Raw genomic sequence first — 22,623 nt, 5'->3', positions numbered from 1 at the left:
TTCTGTGATTCAGCTAACACAGTCTTCAGATTCACTTGAAATATCATATGAGATTTCTGTATAAAGTTATAGTCACTTGGACAGTCTCCCTAGAGTCCTTAGCAGGGCTTTGGCATAGCCAATTAATGTGGTTCAAATCATAAATTTTGTTAACTTTTGCCGACAGTTTGTTTTCTTCTATATGCCTCTTTCTAGTTCCAAGACAAAGCAAAACCAACTGCTATTTAAAGACTCACTGAAAGCATAGAATAAATTTCAAGATTCATTGATTTTTAAAATTTCATTTTAAAAATAAAAAAATGGTTGGTTAGTTTGTGACTTCTTATATTAAATAAATCTTCCAAGTGATAATTGTTCTCATTCCTCATTTATTGCTTACTGACTAACGCTAAAAACAAGGTCTGGTTTTGGATGGATGACCTATATGGTCACCTTTAGCTTTCAGTATTTATATCTTTACTTCCTATAGAGTGCAAGTAGCTTTGTTTTTAATTTGTTTTTGAAATCAGACATAGTTGTGAAAATTATTGCAATATAACTATCTTGGCAGAAGAATTTAAATAAGAATAAAAGGCAGAAGTTGGCAAAATATTAAGAAGGCAAAATATTAAGATGTAAATAGGTCTTTCCATCAAATAAAGGAGAATAAGAAACAACAAATATTTCTGCACTATGATCATATCACACAGAGGCAACTCAAATAAGACTGTCATGTTCCTCAGTCATTGTACTATAATGGAGATTTCAGTTCCCTCTTTCATAGTGTAACATCCTTACATACAATTTGAAAATCATTTTATTGCCTGAAATTCATAGCTTATCCACAAATAATCCATTATGCATATAAACAGCAGTGAATCTAAAAAAAAAAAAGACTTACAAGAAACATCAGTCATTAACATATTTCTTATTATTAACACTGTTTTGATGACCTCTGTTTCCTGTTTATTTTTTAGCTTCAGGTATTGCTAGGATTAAATTAAACCTCATAGAATCTTTTTCTGGTTAATATTTACTGGGTTACCAGTTTTACAAATGGCTGTTTTCAAGTGAACTGTTTCTCTGCTTGAGTCACCAGCAAAATTTAGCGATAAAAATTTGGAAGAAATCTATGGTTTGTGCTAAAATTCTAGTGGGAATAATGACAAGGGTAACCAAGGTAAGCTGTTGTATACATATATATGTTTGTGTTTGTGGCCAGCAACTTTAAAAAATTTGAGCATTCCAAAAATATCAACTACTATTGCAAATTCTCTTGAGAGAAAAGGAAGATTTATTTCCATCACTGCAGAAATAAGAAGCAGAGCACAGGGAAAATGAATGGTTGCCAAGGACTCCAGTGAGGATCCATAGAGAATGGGTAATTCACCTTACATCTTCTTGAGTGCCAGTCTAGAGTCTTCATCATAGGATGGTTATTTGAGTTCTTTCCATTCTCATCATTCTCATCAGCCTCAACAAATGTTGTAAAGTAATATATGACTTCTCAGTCAAACAGTGGAATAGCTTATTCACCATTTTGCAGGTGAAAATAGAAAGATTATAACATTTTTTTCTCAAATAATAGTACAGAAAACTTCAAACAGGAAAATGACTATTCAGGGTTCAACATCTCTATTCAACGCATTCATGAAACATAGAATTGCTGGGTTGGAGAAGACCTTTGGAATCATCGAGTCCAACCGTACTTGTCCACTACTACATCATATCCCTAGGTGCTTCATCTACCCATCTTTTAAATACCCCCAGGGATGGTGACTCAACCAACTCCCTGGGCAGCCTGCTACAGTGCCTGATAACCCTTTTGGTGATGAAATTTTTCCAATCTGAACGTCCCCTGAGGCCATTTGTCTCGTACTGTCACCTGGGAGAAGAGACCAACACCCACCTTGCTACAACTTCCTTTCAGGTAGTTGTAGGCAGTGTCTCCTCAGCACCCTTTTCTGTAGGCTAAAAAGCCCCAGTTCCCTCAGCCGCTCCTCATAAGATTTTTTCTCCAGTGCTTTCAGTAGCTTCGTTGCTTTTCTCTAGACATGCTCAAGCACCTCAATGTCTTTTGTGTAGTGAGGGGCCTAAAACTGAATACAGTATTTGAGGGGTGGCCTCACTAATGTCGAGTACAGGGGCAAAATCACTTCCTGGGTCTTGCTGGCCATGCTGTTTCTGATACAGACCAAGACAAGCTGTCCTTCTAGGGAAAGCATAATAGCTCTTCTTTCAGAAAGAAATGAAACACTACTGCCGTCTTATCTGTAATGGTTAAAATTATTCTAGTCTCAAAGCATCATATTAAAAAAATTCAGGAAGATGTTGAAAGTACCAGTATGAAATCAGAGAAGAAAAAGTAACACAGACTTAAAGAATTTTGAAAGAGAAGATTTAGTTTCTAATCAAACCAGAAAATCAATTATGACTGCTACTACATAGCATGATTAAATACCTCAAAATCAGTGTTAGTTTTTGACTTATGGTTAAGCTAAAGATGCATAAAAATGGAGAATTAATTTGCCAAAATATCCTTTTGAGATGTCTAAGCATTTAGTTATTTATTTATAAGAGAAAATATGATACACCAGAAATATTATTAGAGGAGTTATTTGAAATTCATCTGACCACACATTAAAAAGTTAACTGGCTTAACTAAACATCTTATCTAGAGTCTACAGAGAAATAGGAATCTCCAAGGGATAATATGATTTAGTAATCTATTTCAAAATAGGATGGGTTCCTATGTGGAAATGTTTCTTTCTCCTTTCATGTGTTATAGAGGGAGCCTTGCTAGTCAATAGTTACTGGACTAAAATACCATTAAAAGGTTTTGCTGGTTTTTCTCAGGAGAATATTGATGTCTGAATGGGGATTTCTGTTTGGTCCAGTGTATCTTCTGATTTGACTTTTTGAGATGAGCTGTTGAGCAGCAGTGTAAGTTGGTAACCTATATAATATTTTTTATGTCAAAAGCTAAAAAATCAACAATCCATTTTATATATCGAGAGCCACTGCAAAATTTCTCATGTTACATCTCATTTAAATCAAAAGAAGAAAAAAAATCAGAAATGTATGCTGAGAAAGCCCTGATAATCTTTGGCTCTCACTTTTACTAAGGACATCCATTTGTTAGACTTGGGAAAATAAGAAAAAAATAGGCTTTTTTGCATGTGTTTCTTGACAGTACCAAATATCATCTATCTAATGGAAAAACACATTAGTTCATTTTAGTGATTGAATCATTATGTGACAATGCATATCTACAAAATGGTTGAAAAGCATGAAAATTCTTAAATTATTGAAGAAAAAGAGTACAAAATTAGAAGACTGATTTTATTGTGCCTACTATTGATTTTTTATTATTTACTTGAGTAAACAATATTAAATATAAGCACCTAGCCTAGTAGCTGTAAAAAAATATATTAAGAGATAAATCTTGCCACAAAAAAATTAGTTCTCAAAAACACAGGAAAGAAACATTTACTAGCTTGCTTTGCTCAGTTTGTTATAGATGTACATCATAGAGTTTAAGAAGATGACTGATCCACCCATTTTAAAAGAACTGCCTAATTTTAGGAAATGTGTACATATTTCATCATGAACCAGGTTGTCAGTAACTGTCTTTGGTGAGCTCTGTTTCTGCTAATAGTTAAGATTCTATTGTATCCACATGCATGTCTGAAGATGCTGCGTAATATGGCATAGATATAATCCACACCTCCCACAACATCCTTTTCTAAATTGGAGAGATATGGATTTGATGGGTGGACTGTTCGGTGGATAAGAAATTGGTTCAATGGTCATATTCAGAGAATAGTGGCCAATGGCTTGAAGTCCAGATGGAGATCCATGACAAGTAGTGTCCCTCAGGGGTCTGTACTGGGACCGGTGCTGTTTAGTATCTTCTTCAATGGTATAGACAGTGAGAGCGAGCGCACCCTCAGCAAGTCTGCAGATGACACCGCACTCAGTGGTACAGTCACTGCACTGGAAGGATGGGATGTAATCCAGAGGGATCTAGACAGGCTGGAAAAGTGGGCCTGTGTGAAACTCATGAGGTTCAACAGACCCAAGTGCAAGGTCCTACACCTGGGTCAGGGCAATTCCCGGGTTCAATACATAATGGGGAATGATGTGACTGAGCGCAGCCCTGCAGAGGGCTCCATTGAAGTGGAGCAAATTTTTAGCAAATGCACACTTTGAAGATTTAGTAGATGCTACATTTCATTACAAGAGGTTGTTTTAAACATTAATTCTTACAGCCAGATTTTGGCAAAGTTCAACAAAACTAAAAACTGTTATACATTTTTACCAACAGAAAGTCACAAGCAAAACTAATTTTATGGTAGACTATGTACAAATACAATTCGGCAGGTAAGCAATTTGAGTTTTAATCAGCCAGTAGTTATGCATTTACCTTACCTGGTGGTTTTCAGAAAAGTTAAAAGCTTCCTAAGCAGGTATTTTTTCTTGATGAACCATTATACTCTATCGACTGTGTAATTAGGGAATTGTAACACAAGCGAATTCTGGCCTCAGTTTTCAGTTTAAATTTGTGTAGTGGATAGATGCTAGATTCTTAATTGCTTTTCTGTTGTCCTCCTTCGTTCATTTTGGTTCACAGTGGGAAACAGCTGTTCCCTAGCTCTAATCTTAGATACTGTGAGATAGTATCTTCTGTAAACAGAGAGATCACTTATCTAGCCTTCACCAAAACCATGCACTTCTTAAAGGAAGCTGATTGTCCACTAGTTCTGGAAGAAGACAGAAAATAGACTAGCCTCACGAATCTTCATACCATTATTTATTTCAAGGGGTTTAGGGTTGTTTTTCTGTTCAATGTGCTTCATTGTAAGGACAACTTCTCTAATTATGCAATGTTTAATCTTAATATTTACCAAAAACCCAGAAGCGAAATAGATTGACAAAGACACTAAAATACAGCAAAATTCTGTTACATGGGACTGACTCAGTGGACAACATTAGCAAAAATGTGTAATGTAGCTGGATAAATGATCGTATTTGCACACAGTTTTTTTAGAAAGCCATTTAAAATCACTCAAATAAAAGATACATCTTGTATTATTTATCAATACTATCCTACCTCAGATGTCCTGCTTTAAGTTATTAATAGCACATATCCTTGGGTATTTTGGCACATGCTGCTGACCACATTTGCAATGACCCTTGCATTCACTCCCAGCCAAGCATGTTAGGTTTTCTCTAATGAAAATTTTTCTCAATTTGAAATTTTATGGTATATTTCTGGGACTACATATTTCTCTCCATTAAGTACATTTAAAGATCTGTTATCTGAAGGTTTTGAGAGGATTTCACTCACAACTGATAGGAAAAAGCCTTATTCTATTCAAACTTACTGGCCTTTTCTTGTATTCATTGCGAAAATCAATTGATGCAAAAATAACAGAGAACACACTTAAGTTTCATGGAGTAATGGAAGCATTACTGGGAAGGGATCCATGGTGGTCATATAGTCCAGGCTTTGGTTCAGAGAAGGGCTAGATTAAAGTTGACCAAGGAAAACAATTTTCTTTTCACGTATGACATTACGTTATATAGAAAGATAAATTTAACCCAAAAGTTTAGAACACTCTTCAAAGATGTGTCAAAGTACTGAAGGTTATATTTAGATTAAGAAGAAAATGCCTTCCTTCATCTGTGAAACTTCTTTTAAGAGCATAAACTTCTTTTAAGTTTTCTGAAAGAAAAAGTGATCCTGAGAAGAAAGGATTTCTCATTTAGGTATTATTAGAGGGAAATAACAATTATTTAATATAAAATGTTAACTGTAATGTAAAGTTACGTTTTACAATCTAGAATTTCTATTGTAGGACAAAAGTTTTGAAAGTGGAATTGAAACCAAATGCTTTGAAAGAAATCAGTTTCTATGATAAAATTTTGTAAAATCAATTTCTATTTAAAATATGCAAATATTCTTGAAGAAAAATTCTTCATTTTATACTTTGTCTTGTCTAACAGGCTTTCACTGACTGTCATTAATTACTTGTGGAACAGAATTTGGAGATAAGGAAAATCTGCCTCAAAACTGGAAACTACATTTAATGACAAGCTATTTTAGTGCATGGGTGGTTCCTCTTTTAATTTTGTTTTTGATTTTTTTTAGTAGTGCTCTACATATATAGTCAGAAAAGGTAGAATATCTGCTCCCTTTTCCCACATACACAGATATATTTGTGATTTTTATTAAAATTTATTAGAGTCATACCAGGTAAATGCTTCCTACAATTTACTCAAGAATATATCAGCAATGTTACCAGAAGCAGATGTTAGCTACTGAGTTACTGAATTAATTCCTATTAATTGCCATGAGCATGAAATCTAGCCCTCAGGAAGGAATATGCTGAACCTTGGATACAGAAGAACCTAAAATTGAAAGGCTCAAATCTTAAATATGATAGAGTTGATATTAGTGCAGCTGGCCAAATATTTATCTATACTACTGTTTCAGTAAAATTATGCAGTAAGTGATTTTTTGAAGTTCTCATTTTATGTACTGTAGATAACGGAGAATGTGTCTTGCAGGATCCATATTAGTGTTCTGTGCACATCAAATGTAAAATAGTGCCTTTGGTATGCATTAATTCAGTCAGGTTTTACGGTACTAGTCCTTTGCTGATTCAGTAGGGTAGTTTAGGTGTAAAAGGAAAGGATATTTGGAGTCCTCAGTTTAATGTATGGAGTTTAAAACGTAAACACCATGTTTTTTAATCTATTGGAAACTTCGGTTGATGTGAGTTGATATTGTGTCTGTCATAGCAAAGACAGTTTTCACACAATGTATCTGCTACTCTGAAAATTTTTGAAATTTTAATGTGATTTTTTACATCTTGTTCCACTTTTGTTGTAACATGTGATGAAATAACAAGAAAGTTATTTACAGAGATGTCTACACCAAAAGTGAGAAAAAAAAGATGATATTTTACTTTCAAAAAATTTTTAGAAATCCATATCTAGTTATAGTTGTTACTTGTCCGTGAGAAATTTAAATATTTTCTTGTAATATAGCCATAAATTTGTTTTCTGTCTTTTTCTTAACCAAGAACTGAAAAGACACTGAATATTAGGGTCGTAAAAAATGAGTATTTTCAAATTAGGCTACAGAAGAAAAATGGCAGCGTTATGTAACTAAAAACATTATTTCTTTATATAGTATGTCTCAAACAAAGTATGAACCAAGATGCTTGGTGGAAAACTACAATGTGCTATTCATAACTGTGCAAAATTTCCAAAAGCTAACTCTGGAAACCCTTTACTGAAAATGAACTGTAGTCCCATTTGTTAATTTTTACTGTATACATGAATATTTGCAGAATTGTATGCTTTTTTTTTTTTCTTTTCCCTTGGACTAAAAAGCTCCATCACTCTTCTGCAAGGTTTTCCTACAGCTGCAGCTACCGATGCTCTTGCTTTCTAATATGTGTATGGGAGGAAGGGAGGAAATAGTCTGCTAGTGGTTATAGGAATAAAAAAATTACCATCTGTCCAATATGTTGCATGATAACATGAATCTCAACTAAAACAAAGATACACATTCTACTTTGTGAGAGCTTGGTATAATGTTGTCTAGCTGTTGATATCAAAGAACTCTATCAAAACTTTTTTGGTCATTTTCTGTCAGTATTTCTCTTCATGCTTATTGCTTAAGCTGAAAACTCTTGTGTGAATGTTCAAATCCTTCAGAATAACCTGATCCTGAGAAGATATCAGGAGAAGAGATGTTCCTGTGGTTTGTAGGTGTCAGTGGCAATCCCCCACCATGGCTATTTCCATATCCTACCTCTCCAGCCTGCCCTTCTTGGTCCTAGAGCTACCATGTCACCTTTAGCTTAGAGAGTTTGTGTATTTCACCAGCTAGAGAGCCGTCATGGCTGTCAGCACCATTCTCAGCACAACCTAGCAGCTTACAGTTAATTTTACCTAAATGGAGCATGTAATTAGAAATGTTAATATAGCTACTGTGTTAACGCATTAATAATAAACTTGACATTCAGAGCTTCCAAGCTGTATTTATGTAAGATTTACATTGTTTTACAACTTTTTTTGTTAATCAGCAGCAAAAGATCCACACATTGTGAATATTTCAGCTGCCCTTTGTAGCTGGGAGTAATCTCAGTCAGAAGTCCACTCAAAACCCTGTGTTTTCCTCAAGACTATTTCCCTGCTTGTGTAAACTAGAACATTCATAAAACAGAACCTTAGCAATTAGCAGAAAAAATGTGGTCTGGTCATCAGTGGGTCTTTATTATTTGATTGCCTATTAATAAAAGCCATGTTTGAATCTTTTCCCTTGATTAGAGTCACTACAAAGGTGACTGGCCTCAAATTAGGGTTGAGCCAAGACTCTTCTAGGATAGGAATGCTGATAGAGTGTTTTCCTTTTGTAGGATACCCTGTATAGCATTGTTTATCCAGTTTGGCAATAAATGTGATGAAAACTAAGGAACAAATTTGAAGTTATAGCTGAGAAGAAATAGACAGAGACAAATGCCTGTGGGATGATTGCAAAATCCTCATTTTTGGAAAACTGTACATAAAGGGGACTGTAGATAAAAAGTGATAGAATGTGTCTCTTCAGTGATGATCCATTATTACTGGATGCAATTGCAAACAGAAACCATGAAATATAGGAGCAAAAGGAGCTCTATGTAATGTATAAGATTTTGTTAAGATGTCTGGAACAGTTGCTATTCCTAGCCTTAACTCTGTGAGGCCTTTGCCTTTATAAAGACTTCGGAGTGCATTTCTGAGAGCTTGTTCTCAAACATATATCAAGGAAAGTGTCCAAAGCACAACCAATTCTGCAATCCAGAGAATTTTGTCAGATGGAGTTTGGGTTTTAATTTCAGTGTTCCCCTAAAATACCTTACAATCCTCTGTTCACCCAGATCTTCGGGTAGGGAGATGTTCTCTGTATCATGCTCAGCTCTTCACCAGCCTCAGAATCCTGAAGGATATTTATATCACTGTTGTCTTACTAACGGGGAACACTTTAAAGCCTAAGATTTAGGGATATGTCAGGGAAAAGACCCTGACAGTTAAGCTTAAGTGGGTCTCAGTTGACTGGCAGTTACTGACAACATCCAGAAATGCTTTTCAATGGAGGCTGCAGGACAGCTGGGTCTTGGTCCATCAACAGCCAGACCACTACCTCCTTCCAAACCTCCAAATGATTTTTGTTTGGCTTTCTTTTGCACAGAAATTATGGGTATATGAGTGGAAATGGTAAGTCTGATATGAAGCTGCTAAGGGAGCTGTGCATTAGTGTAGATGTAGCTGCAAAGATGTAGCTTTCCAGGTAATGCATGAGACCAGCACCATCACTGCCTTGTGGAGCATTGCTCTAACCCACACAAAGCACAGCTCTTCTGAAAGGTACATACTGACCTATCCAGCTGTGTAGAGAGGATCTGAGTTAGTCTATGGGGCCACCAGAAAGTTTATTACTATGGTGCTTCATATTTGAAGCATAATTGTGACTTTACTGTCATGATGATTTCAAAAGTATCCAGAAGACTTTACATACATGAGCAGCTTTATGATGCTATGAGAGCAGAAAATGTCCTGTAGTTTGAAGATATGATATATGTACATATCTGTGTATACATACATCTGTCACTAGATAAAATTTATGTATTTAAGTATGACACAGACAGATGTCATGTCACAGAATCACAGAATCACAGAATCACAGAATCACAGAATAACCAGGTTGGAAGAGACCCACCGGATCATCGAGTCCAACCGTTCCCATCAAACACTAAACCATATCCCTCAGCACCTCATCCACCCGTGCCTTAAACACCTCCAGGGAAGGTGAATCAACCACCTCCCTGGGCAGCCTGTTCCAGTGCCCAATGACCCTTTCTGTAAAGAATTTTTTCCTAACGTCTAGCCTAAACCTCCCCTGGTGGAGCTTGAGGCCATTCCCTCTTGTCCTGTCCCCTGTCACTTGGGAGAAGAGGCCAGCACCCTCCTCTCCACAACCTCCTTTCAGGTAGTTGTAGAGAGCAATGAGGTCACCCCTCAGCCTCCTCTTCTCCAGGCTAAACAACCCCAGCTCTCTCAGCCGCTCCTCATAAGGCCTGTTCTCCAGCCCCTTCACCAGCTTTGTTGCTCTTCTCTGGACTCGTTCCAGAGCCTCAACATCCTTCTTATGGTGAGGGGCCCAGAACTGAACACAGGATTCGAGGAGCGGTCTCACCAGTGCCGAGTACAGAGGGAGGATAACCTCCCTGGACCTGCTGGTCACGCCGTTTCTGATACAAGCCAAGATGCCATTGGCCTTCTTGGCCACCTGGGCACACTGCTGGCTCATATTCAGTCGGTTGTCAACCAACACACTCAGGTCCCTCTCCTCCAGGCAGCTTTCTAGACAGACTTCTCCTAGTCTGTAGCACTGCATAGGGTTGTTGTGCCCCAAGTGCAGGACCCGGCATTTGGCCTTGTTAAACCTCATGCCATTGGTCTCAGCCCAGCGGTCCAGCCTGTTCAGATCCCTTTGCAGAGCCTTCCTACCCTCCAGCAGATCGACACTTCCACCCAGCTTAGTGTCGTCCGCAAACTTGCTAAGGGTGCACTCGATGCCTTCATCCAGGTCATTGATAAAGACATTGAACAGGGCTGGACCCAGCACTGAGCCCTGGGGAACCCCACTTGTCACTGGCCTCCAGCTGGATTTCACACCATTTAGCACCACTCTCTGGGCCCGGCCATCCAACCAGTTTTCCACCCAGGAGAGTCACAGTCACTGTCACTGTCATCACAGTTATTTACCTATAACAAAATTACATATTCTTATGAATTCAATTTTCTTATATCATTGTTTCCTAGAACAAATATCATTTGAGACTTTTGCTTGATCACTCTAAGAAGACCAAAAATCATTCTTGCATGCATATCTGTAGTTTCCACTGCTTTCGGTTAATGATACCATGAATGGAAAGGGTGAGTCTGTGTTTACAGACCATTAGACTATCAGATTCAGCAGTATTTTTTCAATAAAAAATAAACACTGAGTTACAAAAGCTGAAAGTGAATTTTGATTTATTGGTATTTAAGGAATTTAGAATCAGATTGTCTGCTTTTGGAAGGCAGCAATCTAAATATCTGCATTCTCATGTTTTGTGTTCAGGACTGTTTTGCTCATGAACTGTCCTAAATGCTTACCAAATGCTGTTTCTTGAGCTACCTCTGCTTAAACTGTTTTGCATGAGGAAATATATAATAGTATATCACTGTCAATGCCTCATCATTGAAAAGATATTTCCAAAGGAGATACCAGAAAAAGAATCATAACCAAAACTCTTTAGCAATTCTTGCAAATACAGTGGTAATGTCAGTAGGAATAAAATGTAACCTTGTATGCACTATGTAGGTTCCATTTGATTTGGTTTGTAAAGTGTGTGCAGCCTAACCCAAAATTATTATGATTAGCTCCTGATGTCCACAACAAGACATGAAAAATGGGTTCTGTAACAAGCAACCGCCCTCTCCTGTGCTGTGTGTGTGTAAGGGGATGAGGGTAATAACATGGAGTCTAAGACTGAATTGTCTCACAACTTTGTATTGTTTCTTTTTCTAGCTAGAGTCCCTTGATCTGTATTTGTTTTGCTTCCACTGTGCCACGGTTCTTGAGAACATAAAATATATTTACCATCTGATAGACTATTATTTTATTGTCAGTTGTTTTCTTTTTCATGAAAGGTTGTTAAAAGTTCATATGCCCTTTATTATTCTTTGTATCTTTAAGAAGCTCAATGAAGAATTCATATTCTGAGCAAAGGGGAGGCAAGATTTGACACGATAAATAATTTATTTTATGAGATCCTCAGTCATAGCTGAAGAAAAGCCTGGCCACTTTCTGGTTCATAAAACCTCCCACTGTGCTGCTGGTCTGAAAGAGTAACTCTCATAAAAGGTTTAGGTTTTTTTTTCCTCTCTGCAAACACCAACTTATTCAATTACACAGCCCATCATGGCTACTCCACTATACTTTGAACACTGGCTAATTAAAAAACTGAAAATTCAAACCTTTGTACTAGGCTTTTTAGGGATATAAAGGTGAAAAAAGAAGCAAGCTTGGCTCACCTTTTCCCCTCCCATTGATTTAGCTATGCCGTCTCCTAGGGCAGGAAGCATGAAGGTGAGTACAATTAATCTTTGAACATCTGTGGCAGGTTAGATGCAGGTCAGGCATCACTGGGTGGAATTTCATGGAAAAAACACAAGCTGTGCTGCTTTCCATAGGATAGCAGATTGTCATAAGATGCAAAAGCTGCTGCAAATTGTGTGGTGGAAACTGTGGCATCCCCTCTCAAGACCAGAGTGATGAAGAACTTCTTCAGCTGTCCTTTCCCTCCCTCCCTCTTGTAACACTCAGCCCACACATTCATTTCTAATTTTAAATCTCAGCTCATGAAGGCAGTATAAATTTACAGTTATTGAATAGCATTTAAAGATATTCAATAGTTTAGTCAGAAAATGTTTAACTGCTTTTCTCCCACTGCTGGCAAACAGTGACCTTTCCATTTTAAACTCAAATCATGCACAAAGAAGTGACTGCACAAGCAGGAACACTGTCAAAAAGCTACAGCTAACCCACAGCTCACTGTCTGAACAATTCAGTGCCAATCAGTGAAACCCAGTCCTGACATGGCAGGGTGCATATTTCTAAAATACAATGAATAATGAATTCTGTATAAGAGTAGCAGAACATGGAAAGAATGCATCGATTTTGCTTGTAATTGAAATTTTTGCAACAAAACATTTCATTGTTAGCATAATCACAAAGTTTCCTGAAGGGAAGAAAAGTGTTTAAGGCATGTATTCTGTTTTATGAAAGACAAGAACTGAATCTCTTTGGTCCCAACTGCCATTTTATTGTAGGAAAGAATTCCACCACCCTGTGCATGTGTAATGAAATGTAATAAATGTATTCATACATTCATTGCTGAAAAGTAGGATGTCTTACAGCCCCCATCTTGCTGTCAAATGTCATTGTTTACATACTTATTCCCTCCTCAGGGATATGCCTCAGTAGCATGTCTTTTGGCTAATTAAGGCTTGAAAATTCAACTTTCTAACCTGCAGCTTAAATCCATAAATGATAATCAGGGTGAAAACTGATGCCCCTGTGAATATCTATCTGTACCTCACAATGAAGCCCATGCATTAACCTTCAAGTATTTCTACAGTAAGTATTAGAGTGCTTTAAACACTTATGAATGATCTCTTCTAACTTCATTAATGACTCTACTAATTACATAGTTAATCATGTCATCTTGAAAGCTGAAAAAATAGATAACAAACCATGGTTCTTATTTTCATAGTTTCATTGCTCTTTCTAGTTTCACTGTAAAGACACAGTAAGATAAGAAAAAGCCTACTATATTCAAGTATGTTTTGACATTTGGGGAAGAAAGTGATTTTATGGCAAAGAAAAAAAGATACTTATGTTTCAGGCCATAATGCTGAGATTTATGCCTATTCAGAAGCTCTTGTATGGGTTTATTACCAGCATGTTCCACCAAAAATCAAGGCAAAGCACCAGTCATCTATAATGCAAATGAAGAAATAGCATTGAATGAAGCTTAGTACAGAATGGGCCAGACAAAGAACCCCAGTGGTGGCAAAGAGTGAGGACAGTGCAGACAAGATGCTCTTTCTTCTCGTGCTGTTTTCTCAAGTGCTTTTCTTTCTACTAGATCTTTGATATCCAAGGGATAATCATTCAAAATGAAATAACGTGTTGCCTGGCTTGATGTCCCTGAACCTTCCTAAAGTTTATGCTGTGCTTGGGTGTGCATCTGAAGATACATACCAACACCAGTATAAAATTAACCTCCCATAAAACCTGTTGTCACATGCCACTTTACCCTATACATAAATTTAGATTAAAAAGGAATTAGTTTGCTTTTTTCTTTCTTACTGCTAGGATGGTAGTGGAGCTGAATGTGTCCTGACACTTTAAGATCAAATAATGACCTGTTACTATTTTGAGATGAGCTGAAGATGTGCATATAAATAAGACCAGATAAGCAGATATTTCACTGATGGGAGGGGCCTTAAACTGTTAATGCCTTAACAACCTTCAGGAAAAAGTAAGGAGTAAAAAAAAGGAGTAAAAAGCACCAAAGGAGTATAATCTTTAACTTACATCATCTCCTTCCTTTTATTAAAGGAGTTGTAATGAAACCCTGTTTTTCTGCAACAGAAAAGGTCCTAAGGGTGGGGTCAGTTTCTAACTAGCAAAACACAAAACAGAAGGCACAAAATGAAGCCTCTGTACCTTGATCTTATAACAGGTATTGTGCAAGCAAAAAAACTTTTCAGACCAAATCTGCTGTTGAAAATACTCATGTAAACAAAATGGGAGAGGGGTGGTGGGGGGTGGGCGGAGGAGGGTGGGAAGATCCCATCAGTGAACTCATGTTAAGATCCCAGTCTTAGGCATCTATGCTGTAAAACTGTGAGCACACCTTGTGACTTTCCTCATGCCTGCCTGATAAGAACGTGGAGCCTACATGTTCTCCTCATGTTGACAGGTCAGTGTCCAAAGAGTAGCTGCATTGCTGTCAAGATCATGGTCGTCTCTTTTCTCAAAGGAATAATCACTGATATGTCCAATGCCTCTATCTTCTGGAGCACACATAATATTCATTATGAAACAAATAACAATGGTCCTTCGGGCAGGGGACTGTCTCACGTTTTCTGCTTCAGGCTCAGATTTCTTGAAAGGTCAAAACAAAATCAAGAAATATTAGTTCTGTACCAGGTAAATTCTGCTTGGACCTTACTCACACAGAGATAAAAGAAGTAGCAGACAATTAACCTATATAAAACAAGGAGACTGGGTGTCAGCAGTGATGTTTCAGCCTTAAAAATGCTTCTTTTCAGACAAAAGAAAGCTGTTTAGAGCAAATATTAAATAGGCATAAAGAGCAATCCTGTTGCTCCTCAGGGTTTATTTTGAACATGAGTTTGTCTCAAGTATTACCTTTTGGTGTACGTTAGTCTCCTCTCAGATCAGTGGTTGTTGAACCATAGACCACATAAAAGTATGAGAAAATCTATTCATTTAGTAGCAATTCAAGCTCCAAGTTCTAGGTGGAAAAGAACAGCCTGGTTAAATAACAGAATCATAGATTCATAGAATACCTCATGTTGGAAGAGACCCATAAAGATCATCAAGTCCAAATCCCTGCTCTTCACAGGACTATCTAAAAATAAACCACATGACTAAACGCATCATCCAGACACTCCTTGAACTCTGACAGGATTGATGCCATGACAACTTCCCTAGGTAGCCTGTTCCAGAGACCAACCATTCTCTGAGGGAAGAACCTTTTCCTAACGTCCAATTTAAGCTTCACCTAACAGCTTCACTCCTATCACCCATCACTAGTGAGAGTAGATCAACATCCTCCTCTCTGCTGCACCGTCTGAAGAAGCTGTAGACCGTGATGAAGTCACCTCTCAACCTTCTTTTCTCCAAAGAGAACAAAACAAATGACCTCAGTCACTCCTCACAAGTTTTGCACACAACACTTTTCACTATCTTGGTCACGGTCCTCTGGACTCACTCTAATAGTTTGATGTAGTTCTTACACTGAAGCACCTAAGGCTGCACACAGCACTTGAGGTGGGGCTGCACCAGTGCAGTGCAGAGTAGGATAGTCACCTACCTTGACCAGCTAGCTATGCTGTGCTTGATGCACTCCATGAAGTGATTGGTCCTTTGGACTGCCAGGGACACTGTTATCGCGTATTCAATTTGTCATCAATCCAGACCCCCCGATCTCTTTCTGTGGGGCTGCTCTCCAGCCTCCCATCCCCTGATCTGTAAGCATAATCAGGATTGCCTGTCCCAGGTACAGAAGCTGGCACTTGCTCTTCTTCAATTTCATGTTTTCAATTTTTCTTTTTTTTTTTATTTGTTTGGGTTTTTTTTTGCTTAGTATTAACTTTATAAGCTAAAATCAGCCCAGTGACAAGAAAGAAGATTTTGATTAAAAAAAAAACCCAAAACTGAATTTGTTTTAGAAGGAGAGGATTTTGAAGACATGAAACAAATGTAATTTAGTTCATTATGACTTGGAATTACTTGTCCAGATAATTCCCTAGGAATTCATTGTTTGGATAAGTACACCTTAGCTTCTACCTTCTCAGATGTCAGATACTCTTGTACACCCAGCCCTTAAGAGATTAAAAAAAAAGAACAATAGAACAGATGAATTATAGTGGTTTTATAAGGTGGTCTGGTTACTTTTGGAATTCCTGATGATACTTTCCCAAAAGTTCTACTTATCTGGAAACACTTCTGAAAATTTTATCAGCTCCATCAGTGTTTGTGTTGCATTTTATATACTTTTGAGTACTTCATATTTCTGACTTTCAATAGATCAACCACATCTGATGATAACTGAAATCAGAATGATTTTGGGGTTTTGGTTTATAGAGTTTTTCTCTGTGAGATCAGTTGGTGCTGATACCTTCCAGGTATGATTTATGTATTTCCATCTGCTATAGGGGAAAAAATAACTTTCTTATTGCCTCACAGACTTCAGAATAATTCATTCAAAAGGAAAAGGGGAAATTTTCCTTGTGCATCCAAAGCTGCTTATCATGCTCCACGGGGAGCATGCCAATACTATGGAGTAAAAATCAGATGTAACAATCAGTTATTCTTAATAATTCCTATAGCTTAGAAAACACTACACATGTCTCAGAAGTTTTAACTGTGCCTCTAAATACATCAAAATGCCTGAATGTACATACATGTAATCAGAATGAATAAGAAAAAATAATGAAAAAACGTAACCCATAAACCTTTATTGATAACAAGCTTGTACGTAAGGACTATACCTAGTTTCCAGCCCATCAAACTGTATATTTGAAAAATAACTGGAAGTAATTTTTATTTGATTTTTTGGCATCATACCACAAAAACATCACATGTAAACTTGACAAGTAAAAGCAAGGAAATTCAACTACTCTTTCAAGATTCATTTAAAATTCTAAACAAGCAGTTCAACAATTGTAAAATCAGAACATCTGAGAAAAATTACCTTGAATTTAATGTTACATAGTTGCGACATAAGAGGTGCATTCATTTTCCTGAAGCGGAGTCTGATTCTTTCCTTTTATTGTCTTTTCAATGCAATTGTGGGCGTCAATCCTGATGGGAACATTTGAGCTTTAAGGAATAGACTGTCAAAACAGACACAAAGATACTTTGAGAGACAATTTAGAACAGTGAATATTTGAATTTTTCTCTATTTGAATCAAAACAAAATAAGCAAAGTCTTCAGAGTTTATTGACACTATCAGTTAATTTGAAATATGTTTATACTAATTATTTGGTTAGAGCTAGTTTAGTTTGTATTATGCTTGATAAAATGAAACACATCTCTAGGGATGAAGAGAGGCTGATGCTACCTGCAAAGAAATAAATAATCCTGAAAGATAATGTTTGGTTTTCTGTGTGTCAGCCCTCCAGACTGCCAGCGATGTGAAGAGAATAGTCGCTAGTTCTTGTTGCCAGCTCTGTCCATGGTATACGGGCAAGCTGCAAGATGACCTTGTGTATGCTCTTTGCTTTCCAGTTGCAAAACAGAGAAGGTTATACCATGCTATTTGTAAAGAGCTCTGAGATATGTGGATGAAGGTCCTGATTATGATTACTGCTTCTACTCTTAGAGATGTTCCACTCTCTCTTTGTATGAGTAAGATGAAGAAACAAGTGAAATCATACTGCTGTTTGAATACACTATCGCCTCCATTTATATTTTTATATTAAAAGTACTGTATATTAGTGATTACATATGCAGTGTGCTGAGTTTTGAGGTATTTCTAAGAATGCAAAGCCATGGTTCTATAATAGCTTTGCCTCAGCTGAAAATACTCTTAATTCAATAGATAGGATACTGAGAATAAACTATTATAACGGAATGAATTGTGACAGGAAAGGAGACTACATCAAGCTATGAATATTGATGTGGGTAAAATGAGATTGTCATTCTTCCTGACATAAACACTATTTCTCTTGTGAACAAACATCTATCAGTATACTTTAACACTTACAGCCTCTAGCAAATAATCATGTTATTGTCTGAACACAATAAGAAGACATAAAAGACAACATTCTCTGTTTCACAAGTTAAGTGAAGATTCTAGTAGAGTTTCTGAATAGCCTCAGTTTATTTTAATCCCCAAAACTTATTTTTACTCTCTGCACATCAATTCTTACTTCTTATGTAGCTCTTACTTCTTTAAGTTTTATTCATTCTTTGTTTTCCTTCAGTTGCTTCTTTTATTAATATTCCTCATATTTACATGGGGAAAATAGTTTATATGCTAAGTTCCACCTCTCTTTAATATTTTGTTAATAGAAATTCCCAGCTAAATTTCATTGAACTATTTTCAAATTCTGCCCAATAATGCTTGAAATTTGTTTCTTTGTTCTTGGACTTCAAATTTATCTGTGTCTCCTTTTTGTCTTCTGCATGTCCCATTCCATTTTTCTATTCTCCTTTATCTTTCAAAAAAAATTTTTTACTGCAGTGCAGTGAGTCTACTACCACCAAAACAGGAGCAGAGACTAAGCTGTGATTCATGTATCTCAAAGGTGGATTCCTATATAACCTCTAGCTTCAGTTGATTGTAATGCTGTCCTCAATCTAGCCAAAATGCTGATTTCATTTCCCCCAGATACACATAATTCCTCAAGGGAATGATAAGCATCCCAGATATGCATCTTCAGCTGTTAGGAAAGGCCAAGGGAGATACTACAGATATAGGCATCAAAGAGCCATTTTGTTCATGGAAAGTGTGTCAGTGGTTTTACAGATCCTAGAACATATTTTGTAGCTGACAGAAGACCCAGCAGTCTCATCAAAGGAAAGGATCAAAGGAAGATAAGTATGCTGATAATTTGGGTGAGGAGATATGAAATAGAGGACGCTTACTTGTGAACAAAATTTGGGCTTAGGTTATCAAGCTTGCTTTCTATAAGTGCCATGGAAAATATTTGTCTGGCTTCCTCTGGGGCAGCTCAGAGAACATAAATTGTTTTTTAAAGATTCCATCTTTGATGAGAAAAAATGCTACACATTGCAAATTATTATTTCCATTCTCCATTCTTAAGGATTCCCTAGAGGCACTGCAGGCTTGAGTGGCAACTTTTTGGAATGAGTGATGCTGCAAGGACTAAAAGAAGCATCAAAACTCCTTTGAACCATTGAAGCTATTACAAAGGATATTTATGAAATACAACAGTATTTGAACATTGACTCAGTATTTGAACATTCTCTGTGTTCATACACTTCCTTTTTTGCAACAGAAAAATAAAATTAAAAGAGCAAAAGAAACACACTTCTTCCTTTTAACCAGAATAAATAGTATTAAGACAACAGTTACTAGCTTGTGTCATATGCGATCACAGTCCTTGGTGACAGAGTCTCAGAGATGCATGAACTCATTCAAGTGGAGGTTTCCTCAAGCTTCTTCAAAAATGAAAGAATGAATTCTGCAGTTACTGATCAAAAAAGATGCAACACTCTAAATTTGTTGGATGCCATTTTTTAATCTGTAGAGAAAAGCCCCAAACTTCTTAGAGGCATGCTGGTATAACTTCCCTTTATTTGACCTAGAAAAATTTGAATGAAAGGCATTTCTGCTCCAGAAGCCTTGATAATTTTAGGTAAGTGCAGCATGTAGCTGAAAACATGCATTTGCCTTATCCACCAGTAACACTTTGTTTCTGAGACAAGCTCTTATCTCAGGGATTGTAATTATCTATTTATAGATCAACTAGCATAGCAGCAGTAAACATGATTGCAGTTCATTGCTGATTATAATGATGATACTGGTCAATCCATTTGCAAAGTAACTGGAAAAATGCATTACTTAGGGGAAAAATTGTCATTGGTAATTCAGATTTGGTAAACAATATGTCAGTCTTGAAAAATCTGGTATGAGAGAGTGTGGGACACACACTCAAGTTAAAGTAAGTCTTTGAGGCGTAACGAATAATCAATTTGCTTCCCACTATCAGAAACCTTCTCTGTTGCTTTTCCTGTCTCATTAAATATTGACACCTTCTGCTGAGCAGTAGAAATACTGGGAGCCCTCTGCCTAGGTCTGCTTGAAGAGACATTATTGATATAGAGTGTGCAGCAAATTTTCTTTGTGTAATTTGTGGGTTTGATTTTTCTCACACACAAGTATTTGTGCAGAGGGGAGGAGGTCAAACAGCATTGCCATCTGTCTCTTAAGCTGTAGCTTTAGGTCTAAAGAGGTCTAAAACAGTTCGGGAAAGGTCTCATTGACCAAAGAATCAATTCAAGTTACAGAGATTACAGAAGACTTCAAGACAAAAAAAGCTTTGAGAGAAAATGTATGCAAGAGTATGAAATTCTACCAATCAGTTATTGGTTTACTGTTGTATTGATTTTTATCCTCTTCCTTTGAGAGAAATCTGGAAAAAAAGTTCAGTCAACATTGAAATATCCCTTCCTGACAGTTCCAGAAGAAAACATTGATTACTTTTTTTAATGTAAAACTAAGGTGAAAAACACAGTCAAATGCTCTTTTTGAGGAGAATTTTGAGGTGTTCTGGATTTTGTTGTGCTTCAGAATAAGGCAAACTTATTTTACCTTATTTACAGTAGTAGTCTAGCAGATACAGGTCAAGCCAACGCCTTTGTTGCCTGCAAAATTTTCTCACATAATAAGTTGTGTCATCTAGTTAATTAAAATGCAGGATTTCTGGTCACATACTAGGAGCAAGTACTTACAATATTGCATGTAACACTCTTACTGCTCAGATTTGCTGTGTCATTGATCTGATCAATTTGCTTACACAGCTTAATTTATACAGAAAGTTTGTAAACTGGCAGAAAGGTATGTACAGGAGGTTTTATCCATATTTAACCTTAGGTTGTCTCTCATGCACTAACATGCAGTAAAAAATCATACACAATTTAAAGAATAAAAACTATGATCCCTCTTAACTACCTTTCTTTTAAAAAAATAAGAAGTTAAACAAAGTTGATGGACAAATGGTAACAGATTTTGTTGATTCCCCGTGGTATTTTACCAAAATGAGAAATATATTTTTAGGATAAAGGCATAACATTTAGATGAACAATTATCATCCACCTAAACTTTGGCTGAATTAGGATGAAAGATTTGGTATCCTATTTAGCAGAAGTATGAAATTTTGAATAGGAAATACGATACCAAGAGTCTCCATTGATGACTAAAAGGTTCAGACAAGAGCATTTTATTCAAACCCACAGACACTAACTTAAAATATTTATTCAGCATTTTCACAGTTGCAATTTTATGTGAAGTCAAGAAAAAATATCTGAGTACTTTAAGAAAGTCAAGTGTTACATGTTTAAAACTCATCTTTGAAAATGTATTGGCATGCAAAACAGAAGCGATTTAAGCAAAGTTTTAAAAATTCTAAAAGCAGAATCTTGGTGAAGTTCAGGGCTACTATGAATACTGGTAAGATAAATGAGGCTATATTAAAATGGCACAAGTTGCTCGGTTGACTGAGTGATGGTATAATCACAGAATCACAGAATCACAGAATAACCAGGTTGGAAGAGACCCACCGGATCACCGAGTCCAACCGTTCCTACCAAACACTAAACCATATCCCTCAGCACCTCGTCCACCCGTGCCTTAAACACCTCCAGGGAAGGGGACTCAACCACCTCGCTGGGCAGCCTGTTCCAGTGCCCAATGACCCTTTCTGTAAAGAATTTTTTCCTAACGTCTAGCCTAAACCTCCCCTGGCGGAGCTTGAGGCCATTCCCTCTTGTCCTGTCCCCTGTCACTTGGGAGAAGAGGCCAGCACCCCCCTCTCTACAATGTCCTTTCAGGTAGTTGTAGAGAGCGATGAGGTCACCCCTCAGCCTCCTCTTCTCCAGGCTAAACAACCCCAGCTCTCTCAGCCGCTCCTCATAAGGCCTGTTCTCCAGCCCTTTCACCAGCTTTGTTGCTCTTCTCTGGACTCTCTCCAGAGCCTCAACATCCTTCTTGTGGTGAGGGGCCCAGAACTGAACACAGTATTCGAGGAGCGGTCTCACCAGTGCCGAGTACAGAGGGAGGATAACCTCCCTGGACCTGCTGGTCACGCCGTTTCTGATACAAGCCAAGATGCCATTGGCCTTCTTGGCCACCTGGGCACACTGCTGGCTCATAAGTGTGGTATAAGTTTGAATTAGAACTTTAGCAATGAATTAAGACACGTATACAAGTATAAAGACTTTCTGAGACCTGTTATTTACTTAACAGGTTCTTTCATGTAGATGCGTAATTAGGGATTTCTTAGAAAGCTATGGGTTTTAATTGTACCTAATACGCATAATTGTCTATTAATGAGTACGGAGAGATTCCTAAATCTGCAGATTGTATGGTTGCCATGTGTATCTATTAAAGCCATATGCTCAAAATCATCAAGATGATACTGAAACCCTCGTCTAGACACAATGCTACTTCTCTCTGTCATACAGCAGCTATGTTGATTAGCAATTCTTTTTGCCATTAATAGGATGAGCCGAAATGAATGTCCTTAATCTT

Source organism: Phaenicophaeus curvirostris, chromosome 3 (assembly GCF_032191515.1).
Source record: "Phaenicophaeus curvirostris isolate KB17595 chromosome 3, BPBGC_Pcur_1.0, whole genome shotgun sequence".
In the NCBI taxonomy this organism is placed as follows: domain Eukaryota; kingdom Metazoa; phylum Chordata; class Aves; order Cuculiformes; family Cuculidae; genus Phaenicophaeus; species Phaenicophaeus curvirostris.
Note: the sequence above shows the minus strand (reverse complement) of the source record.